This window comes from Vidua chalybeata, chromosome 3 (genome assembly GCF_026979565.1).
Source record: "Vidua chalybeata isolate OUT-0048 chromosome 3, bVidCha1 merged haplotype, whole genome shotgun sequence".
NCBI classification, from domain to species: domain Eukaryota; kingdom Metazoa; phylum Chordata; class Aves; order Passeriformes; family Viduidae; genus Vidua; species Vidua chalybeata.
In genome coordinates, this window is record NC_071532.1 from 34229517 (window position 1) to 34240670 (window position 11154).

General features: G+C 40.0%; 1 long non-coding RNA gene across 1 annotated transcript; it reads right to left on the minus strand.

The window, feature by feature from the left end:
• Positions 1-275: 275 nt before the first annotated feature.
• LOC128786373 (uncharacterized) lies at positions 276-10636 on the minus strand. Its single transcript, XR_008430262.1, has 3 exons — positions 10533-10636; positions 8619-8739; positions 276-447 (listed from the first exon to the last, which is right to left on the minus strand). It is a non-coding gene; the product is annotated as an uncharacterized LOC128786373 (long non-coding RNA).
• Between the last annotated feature and the right edge of the window lie 518 nt (positions 10637-11154).

Sequence of the window (11154 nt, forward strand, 5' to 3'; positions counted from 1 at the left end):
ATTCCCATTCTCTTAAAAAAAAAAAAAAAAAAAAGCATGCACAAAAACCAAATGAGTAAGAAACCTGCTGACTCACTACCAAAGGGCATTGTGGAATTAATCATCCCTACACCTCCCCCAGAGGTCAGAAATAATTTGTTTGCTGTAATATTCTGGAGTATTTGAAATACCTAGAAACCAAATCAGCTGAAAAACACAGACCCTGACTGGGAAAGTTTGGAAACTGCTTCTAGCAAGGACCAAAATAGGATTTTATGAACAGTTCTAAATTTACTCATGTGTTTTTTGAAAATATCTTCAGTGCATCTGTGGGGAAGCACAAGATCTGCACAATAACAGCAAGATGTCCATCTCCAGCATCTCCACTGAATCCTGCTGACTTCACCTATTCAGGGCTGCAAGGCAGGTACCCTCCCACACTGACCTTCCTTTGTGCCTGAGAATTTGCTAAAAAAAAAAAAAATTAAGGAGAGCAGTAAGTACAAGAGCACCTCAAGGAAGAAGGGGGGGAAAAAGGATGTTTTGCAACACTAGTTAGAAAAAAAGTTGCTTCAAACTCCAGATCTGCTTTCTTGCCTCCAATTGAGTTTCTAATTTACCAGAACACTTGTGCTCTCAAGTACCAGTCTGTGTGCAGCTTAATTGACTTCACATACTTAGAGCTCAGTTCAGATATTTTGCTAGATCAATTTGCACAATAAAAATTGCAGAACTAATACCACATGTTATTTAGTGCCTATGAAAACATGCTCATGTATTTAAATGTGTGTCATAATCTAAATCTACAGAATTTCTCAAAGAACAAAGGTCATTAAGGTGGACAGTGAGTAGTGTGTGTTTGCAACATGCTGAAGAATGGAAAACCTCATTTATTTCTCTTCTTACCTATACCTGCCACTGGCCACCCCAATTTTCTCTCCTATGTCAACATCAAAAGTAAGACCTGGTCCCATTTGAAAGAGTATGGCAAAAGGGCAATTGGACTTTAACATCAAGGGCTAAACCCCTCTCCTGCCACAAAGCAGAAACTTATTCTGCCAGTGGATGGGAATTCATTTATAACACGGAATTTGGAACTGATTTTCATCACCACTGGATTTAGTACTCCTAAAAGAAAACTGTGATAACAATAAAATCCTCCATACAGTGTGTGGGAATTGATTCTAGCATTTGCATGTCAATTAATGCTAATGTTTAGTGCATATGTTTTCCTATTTTTACAGTCCTTTTTATGTATCAGGATGACATTTATGAGGCCAAATTAACACAAGTTGTGGCCTTCTGATGGGATTCAGTTCCTAAAAGGCACACACTTCACTGATGCTTCAGCCACACATAGGGTCCCCAAAGTACAAACAATACCCAGAGAAACAAAGGAAAAACATTGAGAGGTTTGAACAATAGATATTCAATTTTGTAGCACATTAAGGTTCCTGTGACACATAGATGTGAAGTGATTTGTGTTTACATCATGGTTCTCCCTCTGAAATAGTTTTATGTATGACTCTGAGGTCTGGTCCAAATCCCAGGAAGTCCCTGGGAAGATTCCCAGTACCTCACTGAGCTGTGCAGCAGGCTCTGCAGCACACCCCTGCTGTTTTACACACACGCACATGCAGTTTGCACGAGCATGGAACCACAACGCATTTGACAAGTCCAACCAGAAGTCATACAAAAGTCTGGTTGCATTCTTTATACCTGAGCCATCACTCCTGAATTTGAAAACTTGCTGAGTTTGAGAGGAGAGGATGAAATCGATCTAAGGAGTATTAAGAGTAAGAAAGAAAACCCTAATTTTGGCTGAACCAGTGATTCACTACAGAACCCTGTGCTGGTCCTTATCTTCCTGTGCCTCCATTTTTCCATCTGTAAAATGGTCACACACACACACAAACGCCACCACTAAAGCCAAATACTGCCTCTGAGCAGCAGTTCTCAAGCAAACACTGTGCCAAACAAAATATGCTATCATAAAAAAGAAAACAAATGCTGGAAAGTCAGCCCTTAATTTTCCAGCAGTTCTTTCTACCTCTTCTCCTTTCAATTCCTTTAACTTGTACATAAGTGCATGCATAGACAGATACACATTGCAAAGTAAGTTATTTAGGAAATAAAGAGATCAAATCTCCTTTTCCCAGACACTTATAAAAATTGTGTTGCTGCAGGATTTTCTGCATGTGCTCCCTTAAGCATAGTGTTTTCCTGAGACAATCCTAGTCAGGATCCAGATCCTTTTCCCAGACCCAACTGCAGCAGCTGGCAGAGACAGACACGTGACCAGAGTAAAAGTGGAGAACTTCAAAATAAAGAATGGTATGTTTTGAGAAAATGCAAAATGATTTAGTGACAGTTCACAGTATTTCCTCCAGGCTAAAATCTCCCTTTTTAGTTCACAAAAGCTTCAAGAAGTCTTAAGTCTTACAAAAATAAATAAAACCAAACAATACATAAGATGCCTCTTTGCACCTCTCAGATTAAGTGACCTGAGCCTCCCTTCAGGCCAATTGAACATTACTGCTGGGGAATTGATTTATAAGGGACCCTCCACAGGTACCTGACAGCTGTATAAACTATGGAGATAAAGCAACAATGCATCAGCACAGACTGAAAATCATTTAAGCAGCAGAAGTCTTTAAAATAAATATCCAAAAGCTGAATTTACAATAGAATCATTCAGTTAGTTACAAAGCAGAAGTGTTCTTATTTGCTTCAGAATACCTTTGCTGCAAGAAACTAAGCCTTGGTATTTGCTGTATCCCTATTTCTTCTCAGAGTTTCAGGTCCAAAAAATAGTGTTATCAGACAGTCTGGAATTTTGCATAAATAAGTCACTAAATGACATGAAATCCAGCAACTGAATGTTAGAACAGAACATGGTTTTTAACCCAAATCTTGCTCTCACTGCATAAATTTGCATTATGTGAAGCTGCAATGATCCAAAGATCCCTGGAGTCAGTAGAGGGACTCTCACTAAATCTCTCATTAGGCTCTGAGAGAGCACAAAGCCACGAAAGGTTACACAAGCTTTGTCTGTCAAGCAGAGGAGGGGAATTGTTCCTAAGCTGATGGTGTTCTTCCTCCCACTGACATTAACAGGGGCCTTTACCTTCTGCACTTTTATCATCCTCACAAACCAAACCCACACTGGAGAACTGAAAACACACAGAAAACACAGGCATGTTATTTTTCTATGCTGACATATGTCCAGCTCACATTTCTGCTGTCAGGCACAGTGATCTCTAGAAATTGCAACACAGTACTTTGATTTTTAAAAAGTGTTCTCAGTCAGTCTCAGGAAACTCTGGGATGCTCTTCAAAGCAGTACTTGTATATTCAAAATGTGAACGGTCTTACAATGTATCTCCATGCATCATGAAAGCAGGGATTATGTATGGCTGCATAATGTTTTCTGACTAATCTACCCCATCCCCTCGTGGGGTGTCTCACCCTGGCTTGGCAGCAATAGCTGCACCCTGCTCACGTGTTTCACTCACAATCACACAGACAGACCCTTTGGGACAGCCCCTCAGCAGGAGAAAAATCAATGTACAGCCACTGAAGATGGACCCTAGGCTTGCCTAAGCCAAACCCACTGATCCTCAGCCTTTGACTCCCCTGGCAGTAAGATCTTTCCCAGTCATGCCTGGGGAAGCCAACAATTCCTTCTGCTACTTACAGAGGGGTAATATTTTCCAGTTGCCACGTCGGCAAGCTCCTGGCACTTAGCTGTGAGCAAATAATATTTTAACTATATAAAACAAGGTTGATGAGGTAATGTAAAACATTACAATGGCGCCCAATAGAGTTCCTCAGGTCAGTAATACGCAATTTAAAGTCTTCCAAAATAACAAACAGATCCTATGTACAATAGATTCTAATGATTCTTAGAAATGCCCTCATCACTGAGTTAACTTTAAAGAATCAGGTATTAATAGCAACTTCTTAAAGTCCTAGCAACTGTGCACGTTGCACAGATATGAATCCAACCACTTCTCCAGGGAGGAGCAGACATTCCAGGTCCTGCCTCGAGCACAGCCTTTTCCCCAAGAGCTCCCACCCACAGCAGTCCCAGTGCCACTGCTCAGGGGTGTCGGGGCAGCAGGCAAGGAGCAGGGAGCTCCTGCTCTGTGCATCCCAGCCACCTCCTGCACGGGGATCCACCTCACAGCACATGCTGATCTGCTGCCTGCAGCACTGGCTCCACCTGCCAGAGATTCTCCTTCTGCTCCCCACATCCATCACAGCTTAACCACCCGGTCTGAGAGGGAGAATCGGGCTCTTCCACACTCAGGAGAGAAAAACTGATGTCACCCAAAGGCTGCAGAGGTGGTCACCCCTCTGCAGTGACTGCAAAGAAAGCTGAAACATTTAATTTAGGCTAGATGCCTAATCCTTAAATTCCTACATTTAGGCGGCATTTAACTCCTCAGAGTGTGGTGTTCCAAGTCTTTAATGCCACAACACTGTTTACATTTTCTAGCAAAAGGCAGGGTCTAATTGGAATTGTTGAAACGAAGCCCTGGAACAGCATTAATCAAGCCAACATCTGACAACTGCAGAAGTCAGGTGTCCTGAATTATTCTTCCCTTCTCGAGCTTTGGACCTTTTAGATTAATCTACACACTGTTTTGCAATTTTTCTTGAAAAATAGTGGTTTTCTTTCAAGTCATAACTACAAATAGAGATTCTCAACCCTCTAGTACCTGGAGCTGGAATAAATCCAGCCTCCACTGTACCAGTAATAAACCCCAAAGTCATGGACATTCAGGAGTCAGAGCACACAAGTCTGGACTATGACAGTGACAGAGCTGCTTTCCCTGAGAAAAAGCTGTGGGAGCACAGTGGATAATTTGGGGTCCAGGATAACTCTGCTCTTCCTTATCCTCTAATGGGAAATAACACATTTCACAGAGCTGCCTTCTTTGCTTGCTATTCCCAAAATGCCTACAGAGATTAGGCCATAGTATTTATTACATTTTTCAAACATGGCAGCAGAATAAGTGAAATATTCAGAATGAGGCATAATTTTCAATATGTTTTATACTAAAATGGATATTATATTTACATCACCAGGTATTTTTATAACAATAAAATAATATGGTGTGTTCAGAAACATGCAAGCAACAACAATGCAAACTTTCCTGCTACTCCACATCACAAAAAGCTGACATAACTGCATTCCAATAAATTCTCATAGCACTGCAGAGATATTCCTTTGCTTTCTCCACAAAGTATATTGAGTGTTTTTTCCAGTTTCTTAAATCTTGATTATTTGAACTTGTCCTTATTTACACAGTAAAAATTCTAATTTCATTGTGACCCACATGTTTTCTTTTTCAATGCATACATACATGTACATATATTCTCTGTGTTCCTCCAGTCAAGTATTCTCCAAGGCACTCTTGAAGTGCAAAACAAAGTTGTAACTCAAAACAAGTGGAATACCCCTGATTTAGTAAGGCAAGAATGGGGTGTTAGTCCTCAAACTGATGCTGCCCTTTGGCCACCAAAACCACATCACAAAACGTTCCTTGCCATGGAATAAGAAAGAAGAATTCCTTCTGTACAATTTAATGAGTGTAATGTTTCTGTGTTTTATAGGGCACAGGGTGTGAAAAATAGCTCAGTTTTAGCCCTGATGACATTTTCATATAGGTGAAAGTAAAAATAGAGAGGGACTTGACATCTTGACATAAAAGGGGTGCAGTATTATGTTGCAAGGCTATTATGTATGAGTTTGGAGTGAAAGCACAACATCTGATTCTAGTTCTAGACACATAACGATACCAAAAGAAATTCAGACATGTTTTCTCTTTACAGCTAGTAGAAAATACAATGACTGGAGAATGATGAGGATATAAGATTTTGGGGTTGGAAAAAAATGGAAGTTATCCCAAAAATATGAAGACCAAAACATCTTTCTGCATAGTTCTAGAAAATACCAATCTAGAGTCAATTATTCCAAATGTGTTCTATCAGTTGTTTGACACCAGAATATTTCAGTAAGAGTCCCTAGTGTTAAATAAGAGAAACAAGGGAATAGAATTGACCAGAAAAATGACAGGATAATGCAGAGGTACTATGGTAGCATTTAAGTTTCTACAAGGAAGCCCAAAAAGTAAATTAAATACATAAAGCAGTAGAAAACATGCCTCTTACAAGCTGACAAAAACATTTCTAGATATGTCAAAATTAATTTCTTCTCAATTTACTTTTATAATTTACAATATTACAGAATTAAACAAGAATGCTGTATTTGCCTTGATAGATTCTTGTCTAAATAGCTCTCAAAACCACCGCATTCTCAGTAAAAAAGTGATTTTACTGAAGTCTCACTTTCTTCCAGAAACTCTGGCACGTACCTTTATGGTCAGCTCTACATTTATGTTTAAAAATTATCATTCTGCTACATGAATGATCTCAAACCCTTCAACAAAGGCTTAACGGCAAACAGGTTTAGTTCTAATCTATCACCAGATTTTTCACTTGAGGTTTACAGAACTTAAAAAAAAAAAAAAATCACAACACACAAAACCCTACACAGATCAAAAAGACTGTAAGGCAGAAGACTCCAAATTTTAAATATTAGTTCAAAACAGAAGATCTTGACCACAGAGGAGCAGAGAACTTGCCCAGCTTAGCTAATGCAATGCTACAGCCCGTCTCTCCTTTCCCCACAACATCCCAGGAAAAGGCAGTGTGACACTTGACTCCCACCAGCAGCTATTTTTATCTGGTTCCCTGATCCCAAGGAAAGTTTTTACTGTGGAAGATCACTGTATTTTCACAGCTATGGCATTACGGTAGATTAGTCTGAATCTCCTCCCCAGCCTTTGGATGACACAGTTCCATCTCAGCAGCTGGCCTCCCACTGGTCAGGATTGTTTCTTTTGAGGTTGTGCTGATTTTTTTAAACCATTCTGCCTTTGCCAGAGGGATTTACTTCTTGAATGACAGTGAAAGGTTTATTTGCCATCTATAGAAACATTAATTATTGAATAAAATCAAGCACAGTCATCATGGAATGAGGAGAAAATTTCTAATACAATTCAAACCCTAATTTCAAGCTTATTTTCTGGCACACCTAGAACATCCAGACTTATACCTGGATGACTTCAAGGCTTGACCTCTTCCCCACCACAAAAGACCACCAGCTCACATGGGGACCTCAGGGGCCACATCAAAACCCTCAAAAGGAGGTCTTTTCCAGACTAGTTGATTTTGTGATGCTGTGAACATCGTTGGAAATTATTTGATGAGTTTATTTGAGCCTCTAACTGCAGCCCTTCCATAGGGGTAGAAAAAGCAGATCCATAAAACACAGATTAAACCTCAGCCTGCTAGCCTAAGACTCAAGAGAGCAGATAGGAATTTTTCCATGGATTTCCAAGTGTTTCAGACCTGTCCTGGGCAGTGCTGCCTGAGCAGGTACCTATGACAGATATACTGAGTCTGTTCATAGAGAATCAGTACATCCCAGAGCAGGGCATTTTGCAATCACACATTTGCTGTCATGTCTCTGACTTGAATCATAAACCTTTATTACCCCAGCATTTTTTTCACCAGCTTGGAAGAATGCAGTGCATGAGATGATAACCTTCGTTGGATTTTGCAATGTCTGCACTTTCTCAAACACAGTTAAAAATTTACATGGCATCAGCAGACCAGAGCGAATCCAAGAATCAGTATTGCCTTTACACACTACTTGGAATTAATGGATTTTTAAATTTTATCTTTTTTTCCATTTTAAAGAAGTTAATTCATTGCTACATCAGCATTTTAAAAAGACTCTTACATTCTATTTTGGCTTTTACCATGGTTATGGCCCTTCCCAAAATGCATGAAGTGACATTGTCTGAAAAGAATATCTCAAATTCCATCATTCATGCTCCTTTTTTTTTTATTTATGGGGATGGTTATGGGCCTGATGAGCTACTCCATCACACTACTCTGTCCCTGTTTTACTTGAGCTTTGAGTGCATACACTATGACTTTTATAGACTAAAGAAAATGTATTGTTTATGGAAACAGTTGTCTGATGAATTACTCCCATACACTACTGTCTCAGTAATTTAAATTTTAAGTGCATGCAACTATGATTACAGAGATTAAAAAAAAAAAAAAAAAAAAAAAAAAGTTTTGCATTTGTACCAGAGAGAAGTTTACCATGGTTTTCAGTTACTTAAGAATTTCATTCCATTCCTGAGGTACACTGCCAGGTCAAAGATAGGGATGCTCAGATTAAGCAAGAGCTATTGCAGAATAAGTATTATTTTTGCTTTGATGCATTGTCTCAATTTCAACCACTGGTACACACTTTTCTTCTCTTGCTGGAAATCTGTATGCAAATTCCAGCTCTCGACTTGGGTCCAGGACAGCTCATGATAGAATTTCACAGTATTTAAAGTTTGGCTTTGCCAGCTCACTCCTTTGACAGCACAGATGATCTTGAACCCTAATTCTTCTCCTATTCCATTGGAAATATTCAGATTCACCAGCCAAGATTAGAATTATCAGATTCATTAAAATAAAACAAAGGCAAGAAAAATACCAAAACAACAAACCAAACCCAGAAACACATCTAAAAGCTCAGAGCCTTGGCTCTTCCCTCCACCCACCTTGCTCCTCAGCACTTTTCCTCCCAAGGTGGTCCAACACAGGAATTTTCCCCAGCTAGGCTGGGCAGAGGAACAGGGGAAGAGGATCAACCTCATCAACAGCTGGCACACGAGGTCAGGGCTGTGGAAAGAGCAAGCAGAGCTGCACAAAACACAGCCTGGAGACACGGGTAACTCCAGGCAAAACTCCAACTACAATAACATCATCTCAGTACTGACATGGAGCCCTGAAATATTTAGTTTTCATATTCAGTGATCAGAATTAATAATATTAATTATTATTAGTGATAAGAATTAATCTCAGACTATCCAATGGAGGAATCAGGCTCCTGTGAGAAAGATGTGATATGCAAGTGCAAAAGAGTATCACAAGGTACACTAGAAAGGTACTGGGAGGAGCTCTTTTATGAAGATATTCCGGCAAACCTCACCACACTCCTGTGGTCTTCTTCAGAAGAAAAAACAAAAAAACCAACAAGCAGCAGATTAAAGTACTTTTACTTTCAGTAGTAAAAGACAGTTGGGAGGTTTTAATAAACAAAAGTGAACATCTGATGAAACAAGAAAAATCAAAGTACCTAATACTTTCATAGACAATTAAGAGAAAAAATTCCACTGTAGTTCTTGCATTTTATAAATCCTGTCACAACAGGAAACAAACACAAGAAAAGAAAGGAGAAATGGATCCCATGCTTTGAAAACAGAGGCTTCAAATATTAAAAGGGCCGATATTGCACACTAATCCCAAGGTATAGGATATACCTTCTGTGACCTTGAGCAATGGAAATTAGTTACCTAATTTCAGGGAAAGAGCTGTTGAAAACCAAGCCTCCAACTGTGAAATGTGAAAATGCACAGGAATTCATCTCAGATGCTTTGATTCTGGTCCTTTTCAACTTTCTGACAGGAAGACTCCAACACTGTAATACTGCCAGTCAGCAGCAGAAATAAAGAAGAGAGCTGGAGCAAATTAAGCTCCCATTGCCCCATCACTGACAGAAGGTAATAACTAAAACAACAGTTATTTTCCATGGAACTGTCCTAACAACTCTTGGACTTACTGTTTGTCCTAATTACATTTTATTATGCCTTTGTGGCTTTGTGTCATTTTTACAGCTGTATTTCAAAGCACCTTGAGATGTGCAATGTGATCTATACATCAATTAGTAGTAGTAGTTGTGGTAATAGCATCATTATTTTCATGTGGCTTCTGATTAATCTGCAAATAAAGACTTTAATCTTTAAATGTTTGATGTTTGTCTCTGGTAACTACATAGTTTCATACTAGTTCCTGTTTAATGATAAATTCTTTTAGGAGGGGTTAAAGTTTTTTATATGAGGGGCTGAATATTTGTGAGCATGTTCATGACTCAATTTCCTGGAATCACAATACACTGAATTTGTTTGAAAAATATGAAACATGAGCCTTACAGGAAAAGATAACAGTTCTAGTGAGAGGGAGACCCTTGAAGGTATCCACAAAGCAGCAGCAAGAAGTTATTCAAAACACTATTTGTATTTTGTTTGCAATGCCATAATTTTCTCCTATGTTTTGAATGCATTCCAGATTTCCTGAAGTGCTAAAATATTTCTCTTCTGCTATGCACTTGCTGTTCTCTGAGTGCTGGGCAGATTACAGGGTGATTGATGATGAATAGAAGTTGTTTTGCTTCTCTTGGAATACTCTACCTTAAAGGATTCTCTTTTGCCTCCCTCATGAACAATTAATGTTGTCTCTTAACATCTATTTTACATATTTATCAAAAATTAATCATTTGGAGGTAGTGAATAACTCAGTACTTCCACAGAGCACTATAATTGAATTCCAGTAGAGCTGAGAAGGACGTTTGAGCCACAGAACTTCTGTGCAGGCCCCTGAATACCCCACTTGAGCCCAATAAAATGCTACCGTACCTTCCACAGACTCAGTGACCAACCCCAAATCCAGCAAGGCGACTGGGGCCAGGTTAAGTCCCCATTCTGCACTGCAGGCTGCCAGCAGAGCATTCTCTCACACAAAGCCCTGCACTCAGGGCAGTGCTGCTGCCATGCAGACAAAGGTGGCAATTCACTCCAAAGACCTGCTGATGTCACACGGGTCTGTGATGTCACCGAGCCCCTTTGTGTCAATGCGCCTTTGTGCTCGCTCTGCTCTCCAGCTTTTGATAAACACATCATCTCTAGATCTGAAGCTGCAATTTACCCTCACTTTTCTCAAGCCCGGTTATCAGAAAACGGGCTGAGGAAGCCAGGGCTGTTCAGTCTGGGGAAGAGAAGGTTGTGTGCAAACTTCACAGCACCTTCTAGGACCTCATGGGGTCCTGCCAGGGAGCTGGAGAGGAACCCTTCATCAGAATCTGTAGTGATGGGACAAGGGGAGCAGGTTCAAACCGACACAGAGTGCATGTAGATTAGATATTAGGAAGAAATTCTTCCCTATAGGGTGCTGAGGCCCTGGCACAGCTTGTCCAGAGCAGCTGTGGCTGCCCCTGGATCCCTGGAAGTGTTCAAGGCCAGGCTGGATGGAGCTCTGAGC